This window comes from Rutilus rutilus (assembly GCF_951802725.1).
Source record: "Rutilus rutilus genome assembly, chromosome: 14".
Classification (NCBI taxonomy): Eukaryota; Metazoa; Chordata; class Actinopteri; order Cypriniformes; family Leuciscidae; genus Rutilus; species Rutilus rutilus.
Genome location: NC_140219.1, coordinates 39,417,012 through 39,428,144, shown reverse-complemented (window position 1 = coordinate 39,428,144; position 11,133 = coordinate 39,417,012). Strand labels below are relative to the sequence as shown.

At 44.9% G+C, this 11,133-nt stretch overlaps 1 protein-coding gene across 2 annotated transcripts in view; it reads left to right on the top strand.

Annotated features, from left to right (window-relative positions):
• Window positions 1–467: 467 nt before the first annotated feature.
• LOC311303612 (stonustoxin subunit beta-like) overlaps window positions 468–11,133 on the top strand; it is a 48,074-nt gene continuing 37,408 nt past the window's right edge. Inside the window, exon 1 of one of the 2 annotated variants that reach the window (XM_084430168.1) lies at window positions 468–593. The gene's annotated coding sequence lies outside the window, so the exon portion shown is untranslated. The remainder of the gene's footprint in view (window positions 594–11,133) is intronic. The other variant, XM_084430169.1, reaches the window with a different exon arrangement.

Genomic DNA, 11,133 nt, shown 5'->3' with positions numbered 1-11,133 from the left:
TCCATTTCGACATACATGTTCGCATGACAATCGTGATTTTGGCTTGACTCTGGCCAGAGAGAGACCGATCGGTACAAGAGTGAAACCCAGAAACGAGGCGAATACAGCAATGTGCTTGGACTTGTTGCAAGCAGCAAAAAAAATAAGCTTTACAATGACATAAAACATATGTATATTGGATTTTATTTGGCCGAATGACCAAGAAATTTACAGTAATTTAATCTGCCTGATTATATTGTCTGCTATATTTGCTTATTTATTATATCCAGGTGGGTGATAAGATAACATAATCTGATACAGAATATAATGTATATTGTAGGCCTATATGCAGGGGCGGACTGGGACAAAAATTCAGCCCTGGCACTGTAGCCACACAAACACATACTGCCAAAAATGATTGTATACTGCCAGAAAGCATTTCAAGATCAAAGGGGCAATGTCCACTGGGTCACCTCCCCTCCAACCTTTCTCAACATTTCTGAGAATACTTTTTTTTGACAACACACTTTTTCATGAGACATTTCCTCAGTGGCAGCACTTTAACTATAATTACAGCCTCAGACTTCTTACCATATCAGGAACACAGACTCCAGGTAAGATGTGATTTTAAAACACTATCAACAGGCGGTGTCAGTGTGTGAAGTAAAGGTTGAGAGAAGGTTAATACAATGCTCAGCAAATCAATCTACATGTTCACTGAAAGGAAAAGTTAATGCAAGTTTTCAGAGGATAGACATTAGAAATTGTGAAACGATGAAGTTGAAACTGGAGAGACTAGAAAGTGCAAAGTTGTATTTAACTATTATATTATCTTTTACCTATTATATTACTGTTATATATATATATATATATATATATATATATATATATATATATATATGTGTGTGTGTGTGTGTGTGTGTGTGTGTGTCCTGTGCTAGCAGAATAATGTTAATTCTTCTTAATATCATTAATTCATCTTTGTCACTAGGATACATACTAAAAACCTTTAAGCTGGCTATGATTAAACCCCTTGTTAATCTCAACTTGATCGTACAGAATTAGTCAATTACAGGCTGATCTCAAATCTACCTTTTCTGTCAAAGATACTAGAAAAGGTGGTATCCTCACAACTATGTTCCTTTTTAGAAATAAATTATATCTGCGATGATTTTCAGTCAGGATTTAGACCATACCATAATAAATGGTTAAAAACATAAATAAATAAACCATTATAAATGATTTGCTCTTATCATCTGATCATGGTTGGATCTCTCTATTAGTGTTATTGGATCTTAGTGCTGCATTTGACACCATTGACCACAACATTCTTTTAAATAGACTAGAAAACGTACTCGGTTACTAACGTAACCTCGGTTCTCTCTAGAAGAGGGAACGAGTACTGCGTAAGATATCTTACGCTAGGGGAAAATCCTTTTCCGCGAGATATTGAAGCCAAAAATTATCCTTAATTTTGTAATAATGCAAAACGCGTTGCAGCAGCAATGCAGACATAGGCGAGACAGCTCGCGCGCCTATTGGCTGCTCTGCGGCAACTGCAGCAGCCTATCGAGCGAGGCCTGGCGTGACGTCAGACCCAATCAGGGCACTTCGCGCCCGCTGCGTCACGTCCCGCCGAAATGGCCGTGGTCTAGGCCTATAAATATCGCTCGCAGGCAGCTATTATCTGATTTTTCATCATCGAAGCAACCAGAGCGTGTGCATGCACGGCAAGATACGCAGTACTCGTTCCCTCTTCTAGAGAGAACCGAGGTTACGTTAGTAACCGAGTACGTTCTCTTACGAAAGGTCTCTCGTACTGCGTAAGATATCTTACGCTAGGGGACCCAATGTAAAACGCCGTGCATGCTGAGATCTGACACCAAAGACCCAAGGGCGAAAGCCCGGGGTACATATAGTGCACAATCACTCAGTGAACTCACAGGGAGTCCGGGAAGAAGGAGGGGTGCAGCCTCACTTTTCCACATAAAGTAGCGTCGATGGGACGCGAATTTCATCATACAGACAGGGCGGGGTACGGCCTGAACTGATGGGGAAAAATGTGGGTCTTACATAGTTTGCCCAGCTTAATACTGTCGAACGCTGAGCTTGTGCTCAGCAAACGCAGCATTCTGAGCTGAACGCATCAGGTCAGATAATACTGGTAGTTTAGACCGACAGCAGCCTGGCCTGCAGGGCGGGAACCTCTAGGTTATAAAACCTTATAAATGTAGACGGGGAGGCCCAGCCTGCCGCCATACAAATATCTTGCAAGGCAATCCCACTTGACCAGGCCCACGAAGAGGCCATGCCTCTCGTGGAGTGCGCTCTGACACCCAAAGGGCACTGCATGCCCTTGGAGGCGTATGCCAGCGCTATAGCATCAACTATCCATCTGGATAGGCTCTGTTTCGACGCGGCTAGTCCCTTAGAACGTCCGCTAAACGAAACAAAGAGCTGTTCCGTCTGTCTGAAAACAGACGAGCGAGACACATAAGCTCGTAATGCCCTGACTGGGCAGAGGAGGCTCGCGTCTCTTTCCTCATCAGGGACCGGCAGGGCTGACAGAGAGATAATCTGTGCCCTAAACGGTGTGTTAAGGGGTTTTGGAACATAACCGTGCTTAGGTTTGAGTATAACTTTTGAGTCATTGGGCCCAAACTCCATGCACGCCGCGCTCACAGAGAGCGCGTGCAGATCCCCTATGCGCTTCACCGAAGCGAGAGCCAGCAAAAACACCGTTTTGAAAGACAGGTGTTTCAAATCGATTGACTGTAAAGGCTCAAATGGCGCACCTTTCATGGCTTCCAGAACCGTAGAAAGGTCCCATACGGGGACTGAGGGAGGTCTGGGAGGATTCAGTCTCTTAGCTCCTCTAAGGAAGCGGATGACTAAATCGTTCCTTCCTATTGACTGACCAAGCGTTGTTTCTGAGAACGCTGCTATAGCCGCCACATAAACTTTGAGCGTGGAGGGGGCCCTGCCCCCATCCAACAGCTCTTGTAGGAAGGAAAGCACCTCCGTCACATCACAGTTTGTGGGTGACACACCACGGGCTGTGCACCAGCCCGAAAACACTGACCATTTCGAAGAATAGAGTCGTCTTGTAGACGGAGCTCTAGCCTGCGTGATCGTGTTTAATACTCCTTTAGGGAGTCCAACATGTACCCGTTGATGGCCCAGACATGAAGGGACTATAGTTCCGGGTGAGGATGCCAGATCGAGCCGCGGGCCTGTGAGAGGAGATCTCTCCTCACTGGTACTGGCCACGGGGCAGTACTTGCTAACTGCATCACGGCTGGAAACCAAGGTTGGTTTTTCCAGAACGGTGCTACCAGCAGTACTGAGCATCCTTCTTCCCTGATCCGTTCTATCACCTGAGGCAGGAGAGAGACGGGGGGAAAAGCATAGAGCGGGCGGCGGGGCCACACATGGGCCAGCGCGCTCCTGCTCTTGGAGAAAAATTCTTGACAGTGAGCGTTTTCTTGAGACGCAAACAGGTCCACTTCCGCTCTGCCAAATTTCTTCCACAGCAGTTGGACTGTCTGTGGGTGTAGAGACCATTCGCCTGCCGGAACATTGTTCCTGGACAGTCTGTCCGGTCCTAAATTCAAGATCCCTGGCACGTGCGCTGCTCTGAGCGAGCGCAGGTTGCACTGAGCCCATACCAGGAGGCGTTCTGCCAGCCTCTACAGTTTCTCGGATCTGATGCCGCCCTGGCGATTTATGTAGGACACCACAGACATGTTGTCCGAACGGACCAAGACGTGGTGACCTTTTATTTGGGGACAAAAACGCGTCAGCGCGTTGTCTACTGCCAGCATTTCGAGGCAGTTTATGTGCAGGAGCTTCTCCCGTTCTGACCACTGGCCGAAGAACGGTCTGCCCTCGAGCAGCGCTCCCCATCCCGAGGTGGACGCGTCCGTGGACACCACTTTTACCCTCGAGGAAGTCCCCAGGCTTACACCTGATTGGTACCTGTCGTTCGCTTTCCAGGGTTTCAGAGCTGTAACGCATTTCTGATTGACCCTGAGGCGAAGCAAACCGGGTGCCCACGCTTCGCGTGGGACTCGCGCTTTCAGCCAAAACTGCAGCGGGCGCATGCGGAGCAGACCCAGCTGGAGCACTGACGATGCTGAGGCCATGAGACCTAGCATCTTCTGAAATTTCTTGAGCGGGACAAACGCGCCGCAGCGAAAAGAGTTCGCTGTGCGTCGAATGTCTACCGCGCGCTGTTGTGATAGTCGCGCTATCATGGATAGTGAGTCCAGTTCTGTGCCCAGGAAAGATATTTTCTGACTGGGTGACAGGGAGCTCTTTGCCCAATTGACACTCAGACCCAAATCCTCGAGGTGATCGAGTAAAATGGTCGTGTGTTCTATGAGCACTGCGCGAGATTGCGCTAGAATCAGCCAATCGTCCAAATAGTTCAGCACTCGCATGCCTCTCATTCTGAGGGGTGCGAGCGCCGCATCCATGCACTTCGTAAATGTACGGGGTGCTAGGGACAAACCGAACGGCAGGACTGTGTACTGATATGCCTGGCCCTCGAAGGCGAATCTCAAATATCGCCTGTGACGTGACGCTATCTGTATTTGAAAATACGCGTCTTTCAGATCTATTGACACAAACCAATCTCCTTGGCGAATCTGCACAAGGATTTGTCTGGTCGTGAGCATCCTGAACTGTCGCTTCACAAGCACTTTGTTCAGTTGCCTTAGATCTAGTATGGGTCTGAGACCCCCGTCTTTTTTCGGTACCAGGAAGTATCTGCTGTATAGCCCTCCCTCGCTCTGATCTTGAGAGAGAGGTTCTATGGCCCCTTTGCTCAATAGTTTCGTCACTTCGGCTCGAAGTAGATGTGCTACTTCTGTTTTTACCGTGGTCTCGACGCGCGCCACATAGCGGCGAGGGCGTCGGCGAAACTGCAGCGAATAGCCTCTTTCTATAATGTTCAGCACCCACTTCGAGACCCCGGGTAGCTTTGCCCATGCGTCTGCATGGATAGCTAGGGGTCGAATACGAAGCGCGCTCCGCTCGCTCAGCGATGGAGAAGCTTCGGTGTGCTGTAACACAAGCGTGTCGCTCGTGACATTTGAGGCATGGGGCGCGCTGATGACAGCAGGCAGATTGCCTGCGCTCGACTCCTCTGCGGTGGTTAACCGCGAGGGGGAGGGCTGGGCGGTTCCCGTGGGAACTGTCATGTCTATGTGTGGATGTGGGCGCGGGACAGCGGGCACATTTATCACACCGAAAGCATCGTTCGCTTGCGTGAAGCGAGTGCACGTTGGTTTCGTTTTTACAGAAACCGTGAGACATGCATAACGTGGTGTTAGTGGGCACTGGGTAGTGGGCACTTTCACCATGTTTGAAGCGCAACCGATCTGAGTCGGTTTTATGTGCGCGAGCCCTGTGTGACAGGCTGTGCTTATGTGTAGGGATGGGCACTGGGCAGTGGGCATTCTTACTACACACGAAACACCATCGGCCGTGGCCGGGACACCAGAAAATACACTCTTTTGGGGATTTATCTGGGTAGCCGTGAAAACGGCATTTGTGTGCAGGCAAGCGGGTGACAGAACCGACTTGTTGGCTGCAGAAAACACTGGAACAGTCACATTTTCTGGAACTGGACGAGCGAATAGCTTTGGTGTGAGTCCGGCCGCAGCGGGACTGGAACACCGTCGTTTTCCTAGCTGTGCTAGGACGACTTCGGGGCCTCGGGCTTCACCGTGATCCTAGGTCGCGAGCCGCGTCCTGCGGGGCGGCGACCGGATGAGCGGGAGCGCGATCTCGCGCTTCTGGCCTGGCGGCGCTGTGAAGTGGAGGCAGTGGACGGTGGCTGTGGCTGTGAGCTCTGAGCAGACGGTTTCGCACGGCCTGCTGCAGAGCTGGAGCGCTTCGGGAGGAAGTGCTTCATAGCCTGAGACGCTTTCTGTACCTCTGCGAATCTCTCCGCGAAATCCTTGACGGAGGATCCAAAGAGGCCTGTAGCGGAAAGCGGGGCGTCGAGGAACGCGGTGCGTTCAGACTCGGCCATTTCCGAGAGCGTCAGCCAGAGATGTCTCTCAGACACGGTGAGAGAAGCCATAGTCCGTCCAATGGCTTGTGCTGCGGACTTAGTAGCACGAAGAGCGAGGTCCGTGGCACTCCTTAAGTCCGGCACGCAGATCGCGTCAGGTCCTTCCTCGTCCAGCTTACGGAGGAGATCGGCCTGGAAGATCTGGAGCGTTGCCATGGTGTGCAACGCTGACGCAGCTTGCCCGGCGGCGGAGAAAGCGCGGTGGAGCAAGCTAAACGTCGTGCGGCAAGCTTTAGAGGGTAGGGCCGGCTTAGCGCGCCGTCCAGCGGAGGGCGGGCATAAGTGGGCCGCTATCGCCTCTTCAACCGGCGGCAGCGAGAGGTATCCTTTGTTCTTGGCATCGTCAACGGCGGAGAATGCCAAAGAAACAGCAGGACGCACTCTAGCAGAATAGGGGGCGCTCCAGGACTTGGCGACTTCTTCGTGTAACTCAGGAAGAAAAGGCGCCGGTCTGGACGCAGGCGAAGCGCGCTCCCCAGGCAGGAAAAATCCATCCAGCCGGTTGTGAGCGGGCTGCTCAGGCGAAGACCACTCGAGGCCGAGGCTCGCCGCGGCCTGTGCGATTTTCACTTTACCGTGTTCACGTACAGAGACTCATGTGAATGTTGAAGTCCTCAGTGGCATCTGGGCCCTGAAAAAAAAAAAAAGTGAACATACTGATATCAAAAGAAAGGCCTGCACGATTTTGGAAATAAATATTAGATTTTTTCTGGTTAAAATTGCTTTTTAAAATTCCTTTTTAAAATTCACAGAACACACACACACACACGTTTCCAACATAATATAATGAACACCAGGTTTGTTGTGCCTTGTAGGCATAAGGTATATGCGCAGTGCCGGATAAAATAATAATAACAATAAATAACCTATAGCAGTATAAATCTTCCAAAAGATTTCAGTAACAACTAAGCTAGAGAAAAATATATTGATTATCATGTTACTTCAAATGTTTCCATCCGTTATGATGATATGAAATGAGATAATAATAAAACATGAAGCCGTTTGGTGCGTTTTGCTTTCATCCAAAATATGATACAGTACATTCAAACGCGATCGCTATCAAAAATATGATACATTCAACGCGATCGCGCTCAAATATAAAACATTATGGTTACCATATACATATCTACGTTTGAGCAGATATCCACAAACATAGTAACAGTAAACACGGGTCTAAATATTATAATATTCACCATATATCTAGCAACAGTTCAACTGCAACGTGCCATTTATGCAACAATAACAAACTAATATGTAAGAATTTCTTACCTTATCTTTCTTGTCTTCAAATCGCGTTCTTCTTCTGGGGTAGCCTAAATCCAATGTAAGCTCACGGCGCGTCTTTCAAACTCGACGAAAAGTGAAGTGTTTTGGTGTTTTGTTTTTGAGGTAATGAGCGCGTTCGCGTTCCATGTGGAGATTTGCATGTGAATCTTTTTTGCGCGAGTGGGCGTGGCCAAATTAACTGTAATGAGCAAGCGTTTGAGAAGCTGGACATCTTGATGGTTTTATACAAATTACTTAAACAGAGAATATTTGTTTTCAGTTTGAATCCGATCTGCGCCTGCGTGTTTATCGACCTCAGAGGGTTAATGTGACTAAAGACACATCTCTTTGACCTAGCATTCACATAATACATTATAGACTTCTATAATTCAATGTTAGGCTGCATAGATTAGGTCAGCCGGAACCGGGAACACTTCCCATAAATCCTGATGTACTCGTTACATCATAAGAAGAATGGCGTCTACGCTAATTTTAGTCTCTCTGTTTATCCCGTGGTTTACCGCAGTCTGCCGGATCCAGGCCCTATATCCAGATCTGATGAAGGACCTGCGCCTGGACACACACGCACGCTCCAGATCTGATGAAGGACCTGCGCCTGGACGGGCACACACACACGCGCACACACACACACACACACACACACACACACACAGACAGATCTGATGAAGGACCTGCGCCTGGACGCGACGACAGCGCAGTCCTAAAATGTCAACTAGGCTCTTCCCTGTGAAGGCCTCCTTCCCCTCCCCCCTTTACCTCTCTACGGATAAAGCGTTGTCGGGATAATTCCGGAAGCGATAAAAATTCTGTATTAATTTTAAGGCCAAACAAGTAGTTTGATGAGGGTTGGTTTGTAGGGAAGGACTTACACGCCTGCGCACATATATTCAAACGCGCATACCTATAGACTGAACTTGTAATACGCATGTGCGCCATCAGCGTTCTCACGGGTTCGTGTTTTTGAAGTTTGTGCAGAGAGAACTTAAGAATTTTCTGTTAAAACGGTGTCGTGTTAGCGGCCCCTAAGTTAATAACTAATGATCGTTGCGACGGAAGTGAATCAATTAAAACTAACTTTAGCTGGACAATAACTTTATTCTAGAGCTGCTATAAAGCCAAAACAATCTGTTACATTAATTTCCTATTATCACTGTAAAACCGCTATGGAACAATCTACATTGTTAACCCTCTGAGGTCGGCAAACGCGCCCACGCGTTTTGCTGGATTTTTTTCAGTTCAGTTCAAAAGAAATTAATTTTGCTCTGACTTTGATATTACAAGCAAGTTTCATACATCAATCGATTCTGTTAAATGTGTATTATTTTTGTGTATACTCACAATAAAAACAAACTGTTGTGCTTTTTGCCAAATAAAGAAAAATAAACGTGATGCGAGTTCTGCCTTCTCTCTGTCAGTGAAGACCATTCTGAAACGCGTCCGAAAATGAACAATAACTCAGCGAATACTGAGTCAAACAGGCATACAGTCACACAGGCATGAAGCTTGAATTCTCTTCTTTAAAATGAGGTAATTTATATAAAAAACAAATATTCTCATCTTGTGAAATCTGTATTAAAAGAGAGCGATTCCAGTCGAGCTAATTAGAGCTCATTTAAATGTAATGTGAACCCGCCCACGGAGAGCGCGTGCTATTCAAACGCAAATTACTGAGGCAAACCTGTGAACGCCCCCATATCAGCTCGAGGAAACACAAGTTTATTCAGATCATTGTAGCCTACGTGTTTACACCATCTGGCAGCGCTGTGAGGAATAATAATAACGGAAAATCTACCTCAGAGTGCGGGTATTGCAGGAGAGAGGATCTGAATATGTAGTAAGTTTTTTTTCCTTCTCAAGTTAATCGCGTTTCTGTGAATGAATGAACGGCAGCCGCAGAGATGCGCGCTGTTTATCACAGCTCGCAAAAAGACAGTTTAAATTTAAATTGCGTCTCTGTGTGAATGAATGATGATGTTTTAGCAAACTGTATTGCTATACTGAGCTGAGTAAAAATCGACAGAAATATGTTGAAATAAAATGTAGGCTATTTGTATAAGCAACGTATTAAACTGAAAATTAACATTTATATGCCCTAATATTTCATAAAAACAACGTTACAGTCAGGCGTTTCTGTTTGTGAATGAATGTTTTGGTTTTAGCAAACTGTATTGCTATACTGAGTAAAAATCGACTGAAATATGTTGAAATAAAATGTATTTGTATAAGCAACGTATTAAACTGCAAATTAACATTTATATTTCTTATAATAAAAATGAAAGACCTATGTTACAGACATATGAAAGACAACATTTCGTTGATTAGTTTTGGATAGATTATACATTTTTACTGTAAAATATCTGCCACCTCAAATAAGCTTTTGTTTGCCAATATTTGCTCATGTTAAATATAGTATGTTTTGTCAAAAATAAAGTAATCAAATAATCAATCAAATCCTTAACTTTGAAATATGTATGATAAAATGTATACTTTAGTTTTTACAAAGAAAGATTACACTTGAATTGTTGTAATTGTAACCTTTTTAATAAAAAAATATATTTACAAGGTAGATGTAAACAAACTATTAAAAGGTAAATATAAGCCTTTTCTTTAAATAATTTTTATTGTGTTTTATTAGTGACAAATTTGGGGAGAGGATAAATATTCCAAAACTGAAAATACAGTATGAGAATTAACTGCACAATTACTAGACATGTTTTCCTTGGATATTATAGGCCAAATTGCAAGCACAATATGTGGAAAAATAAAAAAGAATTGAGATGCTTCCAACTGTTGCTCTTGCATTCTTGTGGCTCAGTGACTCACCTGAATGAATGGCTAATTAACCTGTTAAGCTGCAACCCCACTTTTGAAAAATCCCCAGAAATGACATACCCAAACTGAAACAGATACAGTTCATGAACCCTTTGCATTAAAAGCACAAGTATGATCTCATTTGAAAGCTGACACCTGGCAGTTTATTGTAAATGTAGAATTAATTATTGTCATAATGACAAAAATTGTTATAAATAGCTTCAAAGTTTTGTAAAATTATAAGAAATTAATTTTTATGAAACATCCTCATGAAAATAAAATTGAAGTTGGCACTGGAGCAATCTAGAAATGCACTACAGCTAAAGCCATATGTCTAAACATTCTATGTTTAAAATCTGAAGATAATAAGTCCAAAACTCTGTATTTGGTTAAATGTTTTTCAAGACCATGTCAAATGACTTTATTTTGATTTGACGCTAAAATGCTACTGATGTTTATTGTCATCTTCTAACCATCTATCCAGTATATTGTCTCTATTGTTTTGTGGTGCAGACGATCCCCATTCAGTCTCAGTCTCCCCCTGCACACATTCACACCTCTCCAGCCTGGTTATGGCTCGAAATATGCATTTCTTTTGTCTGCATTATAGCTACTAACGACTGGCTATTCACAGGCTATTCATAGGGTTTCAGTCCCTAATTTCTTTTCTCAAAGTTTACCACACATTTTAAACTGTATCAAATGCATTTCTTGAATAAAGACACATTTCAGGTAGCATTCAAAAAATAATAAAAGTATAACTTCTAGGTAGCAGGTGCACCTAGGGCTAGCTAGCATGTTAGCTTAGCACACCATCAATACACGACAATTTATGAGATTAAAACCATGTTTGTGCTCTAAACTTACTTTTTAACGCACGTTGAGTATTTTAAATAATCTTCTGTGATCTAATTTGGCTTCAGATAAAAAAATCAGACAGAAAATATACTATTGGATAGTGTTCTGCACAATGA